Source organism: Anguilla rostrata, chromosome 15 (genome assembly GCF_018555375.3).
Source record: "Anguilla rostrata isolate EN2019 chromosome 15, ASM1855537v3, whole genome shotgun sequence".
Taxonomy (NCBI): domain Eukaryota; kingdom Metazoa; phylum Chordata; class Actinopteri; order Anguilliformes; family Anguillidae; genus Anguilla; species Anguilla rostrata.
Window position 1 is genome coordinate 33,006,168 of NC_057947.1, and position 16,070 is coordinate 33,022,237.

Consider the following 16,070-nt stretch of genomic DNA (forward strand, 5'->3'; position numbering starts at 1 on the left):
CATAGCACCATCTGACACACCGGGGAAACGGCACTGCGTTTGAATTCAAGCTTTTTATAACTGATACAGATTTTGTTTCATTTCAGAATATTCTTTCTGCTGAAATGCAGCCGTATTTAAATATGTAGAGGAGTCAATACTTGGGATATTTCTGAGCTTCATAGCCTTTGACAGTTTTAATTTTTAAATATGTATTGATGATGTTATATCTGCCACATATAAAAAGCTTTTTTCCCCTGGTTTCTTCCCTCTGATACAAAGATAAAGGATTACTGAACGGGATAGTGGAAAGCAGTTGTTCTGGATCTTCTTGAGAAAGATTAGAAATTGGCAGTTGTGAGTAATTCACTGTCCCAAAAGGAATTATTATGCCTGCGGCTGAAAATAATTGATATCAAATAATATGCTGAGGTTATGTCACTCATTTATCTGATTAATTGAGACCCCTAATTGATTGTGTCGCCATTAATATTCATCTCATTGCATCATCAGTCATTCTTCACAAAACAAATTAATTAGTCCAGCTGAACTGGTGTGTCAGATAAAGTTTCTGTACAGAAATCCATCGACAGGAATTTAGCACTTGATCAGCAGTAGAATTTTTTTATGAATAAATTCGGTGCCCAACATTGGGCTGTCTGATTACCCTTCAAATTCGGAATGGTCAATTGTCAACAACTGCGGCCAAATTAATACACGAACCGCTCTGCTGATTTGGGAAAGTGTATACCTCCACCGTCCTCCTCAAAAACACAGTGGAGTGGAGTCAGAGGAAGACCTTTCATATGCGGCTTTAGCACGTAGTCCACAGGAGCCTAGACGACCAGCGGGGGTTGCTAGCTTGGACCCTAAATGTATGAGGCCTCCTATACACTGGGCGACACAATCACCAATTTGACCTTTAGCAAAACATACACAAGCCCCGCCCTCTAGTGACTGTTGCATTACATTATTACATTACAGGCATTTAGCAGACGCTCTTATCCAGAGCGACTTACACAACTTTTTTTTAACGTAGCATTTTACATTGTATCCATTTATACAGCTGGATATATACTGAAGCAATTTCGGTTAAGTACCTTGCTCAAGGGTACAACGGCAGTGTCCTACCCGGGAATCGGCATTGCGACCTTTCGGTTGCAAGCCCAGTTCCTTACCCACTGTGCTACACTCCGTCCGTTGTTGCTGTGTACGACAAAAGAAGATGGCGTCAGCTTGTGGCATCCACTTCAGTGAACTACTGCAAGAAATTACAGATGGTTTTTGGAAGTATAGTCTGGTATCTTCAAAAAGTCGTTTCGCTTGATACAGTTGTAAATGATATATAAATAGGAAAACATCAAACTTTTGATATATAGAAAGATGATTATGCACCTTTTAACAGGGTTATGTTTATTTTATGGCGTGACAATCTTTCTCCTTACACCCACAGGTTTGGGGAAGGTATCGTTTGGTCTTCCATTGACAAAGTGTCTGAAAAGATTATCTGCCATTAGCTACTGAATAGTGATTGGAATAAAAATACTACTGCAAGATTTGCAAAAAAAAAAAGTAGCCCAAGTAGCGCTTGCTAATGTTAGCTAGAGCTAGTTTAACCTACCTAACTTTTGCCACCTGTAGGGCTTTGCCCAATTTACACTGCAACGTTGCAGGAGATTGAACCTAGATAGATTGTTCATCTGCAATATCTATACTCCGTTTCTTATCTATCTTATCTTTTCTTATTTTAGTTAATTATTTCTGATATTATTTTACTTGGTTTTCACTTCACTTGCATGAGGACTAATGTTAAATATTTAATTGGCATCTGAAAACTGCATATCTGCTGTTTTGTTAACTGTGCATTTGACAAATAAACTTTGATTTAATCACCCATCTAACTACAGCTTATACAGTTCATGCAGTTTATACAGCTTATGTAGATCAGATATATTGTCTGATGCTATTAATAGCAGACTAGCCCATGGCGTAGCTTCGAGCAAATGTATGTGTGTCTGTCTACGGTAATGGCATGGCAGGCTGCGAGTGAGGTCGTGGATAAAAGTTTATCCGCATCAGACACTTTTCCAAGTTTGACTTTGACTTGGGGAATGGAATAAAAATCCCCCCCCCCCCAGACATTCAGGATAACAAGTTCGGTATCTGTTCTGCACGTTCACCAACAGCACCTTTTAACCGCCTCCAGAAGACGCTTCGTAACTTGTTGCTTTGTAAAAGTTTTTTTCCGCTGTCAGCTACAAAGCTGTACAGCTAGTAGTGTAGGAGCTAGATGTCGGAGGAGGTTGTACATAGCAACCGTTTCTAAGCAGGGATTGTGTGGTGCCTTAACCGAGTGAGCCACTCAATTGCCCTGTAGTAGACTTTTAAAAACAACTTTCTAAGCTCAATTTTCCAGTTTTCGCCCAATCTGGAATGCCAAGAATACACGGTAGAATTTTATTTAGATCTAGTTCTAATCGGGGTTAGAATGCAAAATCATCAGGATTTACAAAGCATCCTAGACATTTTTGATATTTTAATATTCTTCATATTCTCAAAATAACTCACTATAATATGTAGTGTGGATGATAGTTTCCCACTTTCCAAATGGAAAACCTTCACTGGTGTTTCAGGAGTTTTAGTGAGCTCATTCTTCAAACATTACAGCACAGTCCTATGAGGTTGCAGGTTTATGATGTCATTATTTGTGCTGAGAAGCCCAAAAATCGTTACTCGAGTCTCGATTCTTGATGCTCGACTCTTGGTGCTAACGTACAAACAGAAGATCTGCCTCTTCGGAGTGCATCTTGATTCTCAGCTCATCCCCATTGCCTATTTACTGCACCTTTTGCACTAGTTCAGATTATGGTGGTTCTTATTCAGGGGCTTGCTTTATTGATAGTGAATTAAAAATGTTTAATCCTGGTTCTTGTTTCAGATTTGAATGTGTACTTTAGGAATGTTGTACAGATACTTGGTCTGGGAATGTCCTTAGCCCAGCCTGGCACTAGTGTTTATATTGTATAGTATTCATGGTATTTTTATTTTAGTTCTGTAATACCATGCATGCCCTGTATGCTCAGTGTTTTTGCATTTTTCTAACTATTTTAATACCATGTAAGGTGACCTTGAGTACTCAGAAAAGTGCCTGATAAATAAAATGTATTATTATTATTATTATTATTATTATACACTGTAAGTCACTTTGTGTATGATGGTACCTGCTAAATGACTGTAATGCAATGTGGCATGTATCTATATTCAGATGCTGTTTTCAGAGTTGCAGAAGCTGGAATTTTATCTTCCAAAAGTACCTTCAAAACGCAGAGTACACAAAAAAATAGGGCAAGCATACGTCTTGTGTTGCAGCCGAGGATAATTTTAGACTGAAATGTGCGGTGAATGAAGAGGATTCGCAGATTTCCACGGGAACAGCGGAGAACAAAGCTTAATTAAATGCTAAAGTATTCAGAAAGTGACACAGTTTTTGTTTTGGCTCTGTGCGTTTGTTTTGGCTCAGCACATTTTAGATTTGAAATAAAATCAATGAATGCGAGGTTGAAGGGCAGACTGTCAGCTTTAATTTTTTGGCAGTCACATATCTGTGGCACTGTTGCTAGATTCCTCCAATGCGTGCTTCCGTGTTTGCTTATTTCGATTATTTCTACTCGAGTTTGTGATCTCGATTTCGTAACTCACTCAGTTCGAGATTCCTTTGACTCTGCACACGATTACAGGGCTCAATGTGGATCAGCTGTTGATCAGTGCCTTGGAGACTGGCAGTTAATTGGTCATTGAGAGCAGCTGTGGTGCATTGCCTCTTGTCCAATGAGGGTGTGACGACGCCCTTCCTGTTGGGGTTAAAAGAGACAGGAAATGGCATGTTCTGGTTCATTTTCTGCTCACTGCACTCCTTAATGTCAGCAGTTTTATTTTGGTTTGGGAACTTGGTGGGACTTTTTATTTTTGTTTATTTTTTTAAGTTGAGGGTTTCATTGCTTTAGTCAAGCCTGTGGAGGCCGCGGAAGAACTGGGCGGCCTAAATATTTTTCGATTTTCTTTTTGAAAACTCAACCCTGTTGGGTCAGCTGTGCCAGGGGTGACCAGCAGATTTAGACTTGGCTAATCATTGCAAGTCTATACTACTGGATTGTCTAGCCCTGCAGGCTTTGTTTTGTTTATTGAAGTTGTGCTGTGAAAACAATCATCCTGCTCGTGTGATTTCTTTTATTTGTTGCTCTGTAGAAAATATTGTAAATTATAAAGGAAGAGGGAGAGAAAAAAATCCATTTAGTGTTTTCTTTGAAACCAAAGTGTCATTTGTTTAATACATAATTTTAATTACATCGTTTTTCTTTTCCTTATTTTGTTTGTACAGTATTCGGTCTTGGGTTTGGAGATAATGGTATCGCTGCAATTTGAGGGGTATTTACATCCATATTTAGTGATCCTGGTAGGAGTTATGGCCCTTTTTATACAATAGTGTGCCCCCCCCCCCCCACCCCCATTTTAGGGGAGCGAAATTAATGGGACAGATGGCTGCGGAGCTATTTCTTGGCCAGCTGTGTGTCTTGCATCATTACTTTATGCAGAGGGAAGCTAACGAAAGGTGTGCCGTTGATTCTAGGTGTGGAGTACGGCTCAGGGACATGCATTTCCCCCGTTCGTTTTTGCTTTTGGAAATCAATCCATTAGTTTTCTTGAATAATAAAAATCTGATGTTTGCTCAAGGTTATCAGACCCTCACGAAATTCCCAGAGCAGAATGGCAAGGGCTGCGTGAAGCCCACCCTAACCACACGTACCCGGCGCTGTTTCGGGTTGCCTAGCCCTGCCGGGCGAGTTGCCCTGTACCCATGTGCCTACGCCCTGTGCCACTGTACCCGCGTGCCTGTGCCCCTGTACCCGCGTGCCTGTGTCACTGTACTCTCGTGCCTACGCCCTGTGCCACTGTACCTGCGTGCCTACACCCTGTGCCACTGTACCTGCGTGCCTACACCCTGTGCCACTATACTCTCATGCCTACACCCTGTGCCACTGTACCTGCGTGCCTACACCCTGTGCCCCTGTACCCGCATGCCACTGTACCTGTGTGTCTGTGCCATTGTACCCATGTGCCTATGCCCTGTTCCATTGTACCCATGTGCCTACGCCCTGTGCCATTGTACCCATGTGCCTATGCCCTGTCCCCTGTCCCCTGCACCCTTGTGCCTATGCCCTGTGCCCCTGTACCCGCGTGCCCCTGTGCCCAAAAGCTTCTTGGCATTACTGATGTGAATTTTGCGGGACTGTGATGGAGGCGGATTCATCCCTGAGCTGCTGCACCGATGAGCAGACAGTGAGGGAGGACTGCGGGCCCTGCATCCAGCAGCACGCTGGGGTCCCATTCCCTCTCATTTGCATGCACACATAATTACCTGCTGTGCGGTTGCCCTTTGCCACCGTGAAATATAATCCCCCACCCCCTGAACAATAAGGGCAGCAGGGAGCAGTATGGAATTTGGCAGCTGCTAAGCTGGTAGCATCTGATATGTTGTTGAGGGGGGGAAATAATGGGGCAGTAAACCAAATAAAACCTGTCCAATTTACACCCTCTGCCAGGGCAAGGTCAACCGTGACACACCCCTGGCTGTAGGCAGATATTTATCGTCGGGGATGGCAAAGAGGAGCTTTGGAACGCAGACACAACGATGTGTTTGTGTAAGGTAGACCCTACATTTTCTCACGGAAAACATAGCTTGTTGACTGTTCCACTTGGGTGTGGAGATCAAACTCACAGTGAATTAGTTCTGCCTCGTTAGCTTTTCATTGCTTGCAGCTCTGTGAAGCCGTACCATGAGGAAACCTGAACGCTAGCACAAACTGACAGAGCTAGCTTATTAAAATGTATGTAGCTGTGGATGAGCCTAAGCAGTCTGAGTGCATGTAAATTGTCAGAACTGCAGTGTCATTGTTCAGAAACCCTTTAAAATAGTTTGCGAGTGTGAAATTACAGGGTGGGATTTATCTAATGTCCAATGGAAATGTTTTGTCTTCAATACATTGCCTTCCTGCTTTATTTATAACCAATACAAACAATGCGTTACTGTTTTATTTACAAGCATATTTATGCAGTAAAAATATTTATAACCCACAGTGCCGTATCTGTAGTAAATTCTGTGTAACAACTTTATGCTATAAATACAAATCGCTATAGAGCTCTTAAGCTTATTTTGTAACAAATCATGTATTAAGGGACCTTTACCACTGAGGTTAAAACAGTCAGTGACTAACTAATGGCTGTGTAGTATAATGGGTAAGGAACTGGTCTTGTAACCTAAAGGTAACAGGTTCAATTCATTGTAACCTAAAGGTAACAGGTTCAATTCATTGTACCCTTGAACAAGGTACTTAACCTGCACTGCTTCAGTATATATCCAGCTGTATAAATGGATGCAATGTAAATTCTATGTAAAAGTTGTGTAAACTGCTCGGGATAAGAGCATCTGCTAAAGGCCTGTAATGTAACTAACTGCAGTCATTGCAGTGACTACAGTGCTTTGGACAGTGCGTCATGGCCAGTTGACGCACAAGTTGAGGTGCTCTTTAGATGCGCTGATTTGATGGCTTCCCGCAGCAGGCAGGACTGCCGCAGACGAGAAGACATCAGTATGCAGGCAGGAGGGTTTCGAAAACTTCCCCTAGCAGTGCCCTGAGCCTGCCAGCGCTTGCAGCGCTGTCTGCCAGACTCACCAGAGGGCGGCTGTTTTGTGAGCATGTGCCTGGCAGTTTAGATTATCAAAACTTTCTCAAGGACTGCTGCCCTCCTGACAGATGGACACCGCCGGCCCGGCGCAGAGCCAGCTCTCCCACGGTGAGCGGAGCGGGGAAAGCTCAGGAGCGAGGCAGCGGTAAAGTTTAACAGAGAGAGAGAGGGGGGAAGTCTAGCGCACAGGGCTGCCGGTAATGGAGAGTGTGGGAGTTGAGACGGCTGAAATATGATTCATGATCCACACGGATCTTTGCAACCTGTCTACATGACGAAGGTGAAGCTGAGGAAGCTTTACAGCAATACAGGAAACTGTAACCAGTTACTACCGTTTAACCAACCAGCATTTCAATCATTCAGTCTGTCAATCGTTGAATCGAACAATATTTTGTTTCGCGCCATTTTTAAATGGATTGTCTCACAGTGCATCAAAGTAAGGAGAAACCTGGCAAATTGTGAAATGGTCTATCTGAGTCCAGTTAAAGGATGCCGTATACTGCATTATTTGAATCACAGCAAATCACATGGCCCTGTTCCAACAGTCCACCTTACTAAAGCTGGATGCATACTTGCTGTGGGAAAATAAGTAAATGACGTAAAATTAGTCATTTGCGGATAAAGTTTCACGTTGACCTTGATCACCACGGTGTACGCATCCCTCCCGGCCGAAATAGCCGAGATGTCCACACACTGACGGCAATGCGGACGTAGTCTGCAATTGGTCTAAAATATCTGCAATTGGTCTAAAATATCACATGGGTGGCGACATTGGCTGCATCCCGCCTCCTCATCTGATTGAGCGTACGAACATACCATCTTCTCTTTACTCTTTTCTCTCTTTTTTTTGTATGCGCTAAATAAACAAAAGCAGCGTTTAAATAATCAACGTCCATCTGTTGAAGTTCCTGCTCCTTTACAGCAGCTGTTGTTTTCTGTGCTTGGTGTGACAAGCGTTTTCTTTATCATAGCCTATGAATTTCAGAACAATTTACAAACACATACGGCATTCAAAGCTGAACAATAGACCGTTTTTACACATTAAGTCAAACCAAGCACACTATATCTACTGTGTGAACAAAACACTGAAATTAAATTGGAGGCATTGTTACTTCCGTGTTTGTGGTTAATACATCCAAGGAATAATCCCCGCTCCCCACTGGCATGAAATGTCACTAAACGACCAGTTTGATGCCGCAGTGAGTGTCGGCACGTTTGTATGCGTCACAGTGTTTTTGCTGCTGTTCAGTTGTGGCCGAGTTTGACTTTGTATGAAGTGTATGCACCCATTTAAAGAGGGAGCTGCCAGAACTGAGACCTAGAATCGGCCTGAAATCGAGTTATCCCTGCAATCCAAACAGCCCTGTGGTGCAAAGGAGGAGCAGACGAACCGTGGTGAAGGGACAGGGGAAGTGCTGTGTGTGTGTGGTGCACGAGGAGTCTGTTTTTAATTCTAGGCCACTCAAATCCAACACTGATGCAGTGGTTGAATCTGGTCTCCAGGGGTGGCCGGCACAACAGAGGGCAAGGGCTGTACCAGACTTCTTTTTGACCTCAATAAATCATCATGTGTTGAGAGAGCTAAGCTAGCTCTGGCTCCCTCTTGCTCTTTATTGCTTTTAACATTGACTGCCGCACACATTGCGGCTGCACTGTGCCAGCTCAGCTCTTTCCGTAAGTTGTCTCCCCCGCGTGTTGACGGCAATAATGAGTTGAAGAAAGACCCGAGCAGTACTTCTTGAATATACGAGCCTTATAAAAAACATTTGTAGATGTCTTTTTGGATTATTGAAATCCAATAGAAGCATGGCTGCATTCGCGGCCTGATCCCCCGATAACGAATTCCAAGCACGTGTGATGTTTAATTGGAGCGGGGAACGTTCTCTCTCCAGGGGATATGATAAATAATATTCCCCAAATAGTTTTGGTTCGTAAAACTAAAAGGCAAACGTTGCTGCGGTTGTTGCTGTATGGTGACATAAATTCACCAAGTGGTGGACCGTTCCTGAATCAAGGCCTGAAATTCACAAACCGATCCATAAAATGCACGCGTTAAATAATGTGTAAAAGAGACAGAGACGGTTTAATGGTTGGTTTTTATGAGATGCTTGTTTTCTCAACGCTGTCCCAGAATTCACCCAGCGGCATCGCAGTGCCGAGCTCTAGAGGAAATAATTTGTAATTGCCTCGCACACTTTTACACTTCTTTGTTGAAACCTGAAATTTAGCCTAGTGGGAGAGTCTAGTCTGCACTCTTGCTTGGGATCAACACTCCTGACATCCTTAAATTCATGAGCTGGTTGACAAATGTGATTTGTTTTTTTTGTTTTTTGATCAGCGTTGAAATAGGTTACATGACATTTATTTGGCAGACACTTTTATCCAAAGCAACGTACAACGACACAATCTGTTTCAGGCAATTTATGGCAGTAAGGTGTAGTGGATCAGCTAGGAGAACCTTCGGATCTGCTGCGATCGATCTTCCTTGAAGAACAAAATAAACACGTTGAACAATTAGCTGCCCCATCTGTTGAAGGTTCTTTAATGTTCAGGGTATGCAAAGCAGATGTCTGCAGTACACACTTCAAGCCTGCTTAACTGGTGGAATCGCCCCATTTATTAGATGCTTTAAATGGTTTAAAAAACAAAAAAACAAAAAGCATATAATTTGGGATCATTCACTTTTTCCGGTTGAATATTTACACTTAAGGACGAATCTATTAAATATTTGCATATGCAGATGTGAAAAGACATAAGCACCTCCACTGGGATCTCGTTAGGAATTGAATTGTGAGTCTTATTGAAATTAGATGTAGAAGGCCTTGGCCATGTTATTCAGTAAATATAAACAACCGTGACCATAGCAAGATTGAATGCACGATTCACAGGCTTCTGTTCTTTGGCTTATTAAAAAAGAAACATCAATTGAATTTCTACTGTTGGAAGGCTAATTAAAGCCTTTTAACAATTAAAAACAATTCTTCATAGCTTTGGTTTTTTTAACTGTCATGGTGTAATCTGTGGGATACCAGTCAGGTATTTTACATGTAAGTAGGGCATATAACTTTTACTGTTGACTGAATGGCTTGCCCAAAGCAAACTTTACAGATTTGTGCCCCAGTTCCAGCAAGACATACATGTGTAAATGTCAGTTACAGAACCATTGTCTTTATCTCTATCCTGCCCTATCTGGTCATGCTCACTCACACACCTTCTTACTGCACCTACCCAGAATTTACTTTTTTTTTTCTTCTCAATTACTAGTTTTCCCTCAATTACTCTTGGATATATGGGTCTGCTACAGGGGCTGGAGGTCCTACTACACTCTTAATTCTGTAAGAAAACACTCCTAAACAGCCTTCCTGTATCCCATGAATTATTGAGCACTACTTACAGTACAGCAGTGGAACAGGAAGCAGGCACGTAGAGTCAGATGGCTTGGTCTGCAGGAGAACGCGGTGGGGTTTGGCTGGAAAGGAAAGGAAACAAAGTGAAAATGCTCATCAGTGCGACGGTCCATCCAGGTTTTTATCGCCCATGGGAAGAGCTTTTAATTAAAACGGCAGCATCTCAAATGCTGTGGTTTTATTTATTTTATTTCTGAGAATTTTATTACTGGGACGGTTTTATTGTTTATTTATTTTAACCAAAAACCGAGTAACTACCTTCACATTGCACTGAATAATTTCCGTGCTGCTATTCGTCATCCTCCCACGAGGGAGAAATGAATATTCATTATTTTATGTTAGGAACCTAATAATACCCCAAGCTTCCTATACTGTAAATCATTTTTAAAGCATGCGATTGCAGAACCCTAACTTTCTTTTGCCCCACTTAATGACTGGTACAGAAATTGCATTTAAAATTGGTAGTCATTATAGCCTCAGCCATGGGGCTAGTTATTGTTTAAATTGAAGTCTGAAACATACTGTGTACATACGTTTTCCCCTTTTGGGGTGAAAGGTACAGAAACATGTTAACAAAAACCAAACAAACCCCACCACCCCATCCCTCCCCCCTGTTCACCTAGCCTCCCACCCCCTTGACCTAGTCCAGTAGACGGACACCATTGCCGTACTATACACTTGCCTGAAACAACAAAAACAAACACAAATACGCAGGGGAGTCAGCAGATTCAGCACAACTGATCTTGCAACTGTGCAAATACTGCTTCCCTGGCTGCTTATTAACTAATAAAGTGCTCTCGAAGTGGTCTGCTGAGAGCTTTGGGGGTTAAGTGTTTTATAAAGTTATTATTCTGTGCAGTTTCAATTGAGCCTTGCAATATTTTTCACGGCTGCTCGATGTGGCCGGTTTGACAAACAAATACATTTAACTGCTGCATTAGGCATCCAACGTTGGTTAAATATTTGAAAACCGATGCTCGTATTCTTGAATCTTTGATGGAGCTGACAATGCCAAACTACATAACTGCACACGTGCCAAAATTAGGTTTGCACCGTGTTCAGTGTGTTAAACTAATTCAAAAGAAAGTTAATTCAACTGAGGAGTTCCAATGGGGGATGAAATCGGGTCCACCCGAGTCTCTCTGGACAAATCTCTCTGGGTTCAGAGTTTGTTATATGAGTTCCAGAGTCTATTAAGGTGTGCTGATGGCAGGCTGTGCACCTGAGTGCTGTTATAATGAATGCCAGGCTCTGAGGGTACGCGCTTGCTTTGAATTCTCACGTTTAGGATTTGTGCTGTGGTAATTTGCTTCCGTTAGGTTCAGTTTCATCAGTGGTATTACCTTAGATCTGTTGTGTGTCTGGTGGACTGCATTTTCCCGCCTGAACACCACTCAAATATCTACCTGCCCGAGTGTACCAAATACAAGAGCTGTGGGAAAGTAGGGCTGGTTATTCAGCTGTGACAGGTTTTACTTGCATGAAAAAAAACTATTGGGATTCGTATGATATGCATAGTTGTAATTTGTCAGCAAAACACTGTACCGATACTTTTGATGGACAGCCTTGCATATGCTGTTAACTGCATCATTCATAAACCTAAAACCCGAAATATTTCAAAGTAAAAATATCAATTAAGTGCAATATTGGGAGGGGTGTGGACGAGGGTTGCTTTCAGGATTAGGAACAGTGGCAGGCTTATTTACAAGCAGACACAGCTTATGCTGAACCTACAGCCACGCACAGCCGAGGCTGATCCTACGGGCACACACACCCGAAACTGATCCTACATACAGGCATGCACACCCGAAACTGATCCTACATACAGGCATGCGCACCAGAAACTGATTCTACGGGCATGCACAGCCAAGGCTGATCCTACGTACAGGCTTGCACAGCCGAGGCGGATCCTACATACAGGCACGCACGGCTGAGGCTGATCCTACATACAGGCATGCACACCCGAAGCTGATCCTACAGCCACTCACAGCCAAGGCTGATCCTATGGGCACGCACAGCTGAGGCTGATCCTACATACAGGCATGCACACCCGAAGCTGATCCTACAGCCACGCACACCCAAGGCTGATCCTACGGGCACACACCCGAGGCTGATCCTACATACAGGCACGCACACCTGAGCCTGATCCTACGGGCATGCACTGCAGAGGCTGATCCTATAGCCACGCACAAACATCTTTCTAATAAATGGTTAATAGCTGCCTGCGAATGCATGTGTCACATGGGTAGTGCCGTGTAGAAACATGGGTCACCAGTACCAGATGGCTGCTTTTGCACTTCCTCAGCCTCGAATACTTCTCTCCTTAAAATGCCGATTCTGGTAAGATGTTATTTCATGGTCTCTGCTGCAGTGTATAATTCCCATGAAACCATATTACGGTTCATCTGTGCACTCCTCTCACACAAAATAATAATTGTTATTGTTTTAGTAAGTAAGCTGTTCTGTATAACACCTACAAAATATCACTTTGGTTTGTATTGTACATGTGTAGCCGAAATCAAAAATGAAATATCATTTCTTGTATTTCACCAGTCTTTTGAAGAGGGCTGCTGGGTTGCTGGCATTAGCATCCTAAGCAAACAGTTAGGATACCTGTCAGAGGCTACAAATGAAAAAACACAAACTGTCAAACCTTTCTGAGGGCTTGTCGGTCCGTTCTGCAGAGTTATTTGTATGCAAATGCGCACAGGAATATATGAGGGCTTTGCTTGCAAATGAAATGAAATGCAAATGGTGCTGTACCACACCACAAATCTGCCGATGTTTGATGCTGTTCATTTCTGGTATGAATGGTGACCAAGTGGTTAAAGAGGGCAGTTTTTGAGGGTAAAGCCAAATGGCTGGCATGTTTCATGTTAAGTGCGTGAATTGGGATGGAGATGTTACCTTGTGGCTGAAGGGTGGTTATATCTGCTTCACTGACAGTGTAAGAGGAACGCACTAGCCTCTGCAGGGGGTGTGAGTCACAGGTCAGCTGACAGGTCTGAGCCAATCACATTCGTTCTGGTGGGCGATTATCTAAGAGGGGATTATAGGAATTTTGATTGCCAAAGATGGTACTCATGCACTCTCAGTTGACTGTCTTTCTGCATTGTTTGATTTGACAACGTGGCAAGATTTCTTGCGTTTCATTCTGAAGTACCCTTACAAGAATTAAGTCTTAGATTCTGTCATTTGACCTTAACTTTCACTCAGTCAAAGGAAAGTGTGGTTCTGTAAGATGAATTGAAGAGATGACGATGAACAGGTCAAACTGCGTTTGTGAAGAAAAAGCTGAAGGTTTCTTTAAATCAAGGCCTTTGGCTGTCATTTACAAGTAGGTCAGAATTTACGTCAGTTCTTATTCAAAATATTGTACAGTATCAGCATCACAGTGTAGCATTTCCCAGAATGTATGTAAAACCCCGTACAATTTACCAGAGGGATGTGGGTTCTAGGACAAAGCTGCGTGAAAGTAGCACTGCCTCAACCATTTCCCCCATAACCCATAGTAGTCTGCCCGGAGACGTGCTGTCATGGAAACAATAGTGCAAAATGAATTAGATTCAGTCACCAAAATTTGTCCATGGGAGGAATGGCCCCACAATCGAGAGCAGTGTGTGGGTGGTTTGTCCTTGAATGACCAAGCCTCATCTTTGAAAACAGAGATGGCTATTTACAGAACTTATCTTGCTTATTTACCTTGCTCATACATACGGGCTACTATGTAGGCTATAGCTGAACACTCAAGTTGTGCATTTAACCTCCGGTACACAGATGCAGCTTCCATTTTAACTCGGCCAGCAGTTTCTTTCAGGCTGAATTCATTCGAATTTAAGCTGGAGATACTGTACACAAATGCAGAGGCTCCAGGGGACATGTGTAATGGAAGAGCTGTGGGTGATTTTCTCTGTGATGTACCTTCAGATGCCGTGTGTGTGTGTGTGTGTGAGAGAGAGAGAGAGAGAGAGAGAGAGGGAGCACTGATGTATTAGTTCTGTCCTTGTGTAGGACTTACCCCAATTAGTTCAGTTCTTTCTAGAGCCCCCCTTTTTTACGGCACAGTTCTGGAATGTAGACAGTCACACTTACAGGCTTAATGAGAGCCACCTCTCCTAATGGTAGTCGGAACAGCTCGCTCTACCTCTCTCTCTCTCTCTCTGATCACAAGTCTCCTGTGATCTCTCTCTGTTTACTGCATATCAATGGCTTTGTGTGACGTTATCTCCTCAAATCGTATATACGGATTGGACAAACCAGAGGCAGAACTGGTAATTTTGGCAATTTTTTCTCTGCCCCTCACTGCGACGCTTGCGTTTTTAAGTTAGTGTTTGCTCAGCTGGCTCCTACCTGCAGTAAGCAACAGCAAAATAATTCTCTACATCCACCCCAGTGGGGGGGCCAGAGCTGTGTTCTCAGGACACCAAAATCAAAAATCAATTTAAGTGGCTTTTTTACTTGAGCTTTCTTTGCTCTAATACAGAGTTTTGTGACCTTGGTCCTGCAGAGCCAAAGGGTGTTTTTTCTTTTCTTTTCTTTTCTTTTTTTTAAAACGGAGAAGCCGTAGTTTCAGTTATTCTTCATGCGGGTCATGCGAGGTGACTGTTTTGGTGCTGTCTGGTAGCTCAGCGCTGGAGCGCTGCAGGCTATCATCCCCGATTGTGTCAGAGCTCCATCGCCTCGGCTCGCCCGCGTCGCCCATCCCTGTCAGTCACAGCTTGGCACCTGTCGGGATGCCTCAGGTGGGCTGCCTCGCTGCCTCAGGTGGGCCTCAGTGGGCTGGGGGCTCCAAAGGCCCTGTTTATCAGCGATCCAGGAAGCCTAATTAGCAAGCCACCGGGTCCCGTAGAACGCATCTGTTACCTCTCTGGCTCCCTCACCTCCGTGTGAAAGCCGTTTATGTCCCGAGGAGGTCCCGTGGACTCAATTCACCTCCATCTCTGCCAGTCTCTCGGGTGGGATGTGATTAGAGTTTAGATTAATTTTTTACTACCTTCTGTAAAGTCACTTGTTGTTGGTTACGTTTGATCTTCATGGATAAATTGCTTCAGCTGAATCCAGTAATTGAGCAAAGCAAGGTTTTGCCTGAATTTGATTCCAGCTAAAATGAGCATTTCAGAAATGTACTATTGAGAGTTTTTGCACAACTAGTACTAATACTGGGAGAACTGGCTGCTGGCATCAGCGCAAGTCACAAAAAATCACTGTATTTGGCTTCAGCTTGTGTGATAAGGAGACAACAGAAGAGAAAGCAGAGATTTAACTCAGCACTTGAGGGAAATATATACTAATTACTTGCATAGGTCAAAATACTCAAATGACGTTGTCATGGACTCCCAACATCTCATGCAAATTGTATGTAGGCTATGTCCTGGACAGCGTTATTGCTCAACATAAATATGCTAAAAGCAGCTATGAATAGCATTAATAAATGTTTTATATTCCACTGCTTTATTTCAGGGTGAATGCGAAATTATATGAGAAGTTACTGCCAAAGAGAAGAAGAAAAATAATTCAAATATAAAGTGTACTGAAATTGGGAATGTGTGCTGCCTGCTAACGCCATTATATTCAGGCTCAATTGTACAGTGCTTTCAGTCCAAGACCAGCGTATGGCTCTTTTCTTCACTTGTTCAATACCAGCTCATGGCTCTTTAGTTCATTGGCACTTTCTGTTCAATTCCAGTCCTCCTTAATGGCTTGCTTAATGGCGTACGATAAGCCTACACCTCCACCTACGTACACCTTCAGCTAGATTTAAGTATTTTTTATTTCAATATATCTTAAGTATTTCTTGAGCAATCAAATCCATGTTGATGTGCTAATCAAAGACCAGAACAGGCTAGAAGCCTGTGTTCCCATTTTTAATGGATGGAGGTTTACGAAGACGCATTTAATTTCACTGTATGATTCACACAAGTGTTGGTTTCTCTCTCTTTC

General features: G+C 42.9%; 1 protein-coding gene across 1 annotated transcript in view; it reads left to right on the forward strand.

Moving 5' to 3' along the window:
* Positions 1–16,070, forward strand: part of LOC135240490 (transmembrane protein 163a) — a 55,402-nt gene that overhangs the window by 15,925 nt on the left and 23,407 nt on the right. The gene's annotated exons all lie outside the window — the stretch shown is intronic.